This window comes from Hydra viridissima, unplaced genomic scaffold (genome assembly GCF_058129835.1).
Source record: "Hydra viridissima isolate aposymbiotic clone 2 unplaced genomic scaffold, HvirCarnegie_v1 scaffold_6, whole genome shotgun sequence".
Lineage (NCBI taxonomy): Eukaryota > Metazoa > Cnidaria > Hydrozoa > Anthoathecata > Hydridae > Hydra > Hydra viridissima.
This window is the reverse complement of record NW_028324305.1, coordinates 4,046,771-4,048,184: the sequence shown is the minus strand read 5'-3', so window position 1 is coordinate 4,048,184 and position 1,414 is coordinate 4,046,771. Positions and strand designations below refer to the sequence as shown.

The 1,414-nt window shown below is 29.4% G+C and overlaps 1 non-coding gene across 1 annotated transcript; it reads left to right on the top strand.

Moving 5' to 3' along the window:
- Positions 1-1,022: 1,022 nt before the first annotated feature.
- Trnay-gua (transfer RNA tyrosine (anticodon GUA)) lies at positions 1,023-1,113 on the top strand. The gene is given in 2 exon segments: positions 1,023-1,059; positions 1,078-1,113. It is a non-coding gene; the product is annotated as a tRNA-Tyr (tRNA).
- Positions 1,114-1,414: the final 301 nt, after the last annotated feature.

Below are 1,414 nucleotides of genomic sequence, written 5' to 3'. Positions count from 1 at the left end.
TGTAAAAAAGCTATCCACTCAGAAGCCTAAAATTTAGAAGCCTAAAATTTTTTTGTCAAAATATTTTCAGTGTAAAAGAAACTGTCTTGGAAACAGCATTACGTTGAATCCTTACTTCCTCTGCAATTCCAGTTTGGAAATTTCGGTTTTATAAGAAATCGTAAAGTTGATTCCATTTCTCTACTTGTTTTTTTAATCCCCACCACGAGTCTCAGCCATCCAAGAAATATGATCATTAGAAACATGATCATTAGAAACATGATCATTAGAAACATGATCATTAGAAACATGATCATTAGAAACATGATCATTAGTAAATTGATGTAGCTTATTATATAAATTAGTAGGTGCTGATAATGACTTTGGGATAAGTTTTAGTTTTAGGTTCTGTAATAATGATTTGATCCATTTTATGTTAAGAGTATGGTACTAGCTGCAGAATTTATAACAAAAAATTATTATAACAAATATATAAATTGATGTAATAAATAAACGCATACAGAAAACAAAAATAGATAACTCAAAACAAAAAGTTTGTTTTAATCATTAAATATCAGTAATTTGTTTGCATAAAGTTTTTTTAACTTAAAAGTAACTATCACAAGTGCTCACAAAATTAAGAGCAAATGCATAACGTTTCTTGAGTACAGGCTTTTTTTTCACCCACTTGTTTGTCACTCTTTAAGTGATTACTCATTAGCAAAGGTTTTTGCTCACAAGTGCTCACTAGTGAGCACTAGTACTCACTAGTGAGCAATTACTTTTAATTATTATTCACGTAAAGTTAAGTAATTGCTCCATAAACACGGAAATAAAGCAATTTGCTCATTTTTATTTACACGCGCTTTTTTACTATTAACAGAATTTTATTTTTTGGCTGGACATAATTGCTTTTTTCCGGAATAAAACAGGTTTTTGTCACAAACCGAACAGAAAAGAATGAGACGCGAAATACTGAAGCTTAATTAGTTTTTAAACATTTTAACGTAAATAATAAAGTAAATAATTTTGCATTACCATAACCACCGATAGCTCAGTTGGCAGAGCGGGAGACTGTAGTTAAATGAAGAAATTGATATCTCTAGGTCGCTGGTTCAAATCCGGCTCGGTGGAAATTCTATTTTACATTTTACGTAGTTAAAACACGTTACAATTTAAAATGTAAAACAAAATTTACATTTTAAAGAGTTAGTACACGTTACAATGTTAATTGTATTACTTTATTCACTGTTTCTTTTAAATGATTTTCTGTTTTTCCTAAATATGGAAGAGAGGCCTTACTAAAGCAATAGAGTCAGTAGCGTAGTTAAAAGTTTCGGGCTCATAAGCAAGATCCCCTGAGGGGACCCGTTAAGGTAAATTTATATTATAAAAAAAATAAAATCATTAATTATATTATAAATTCAATAGTTTA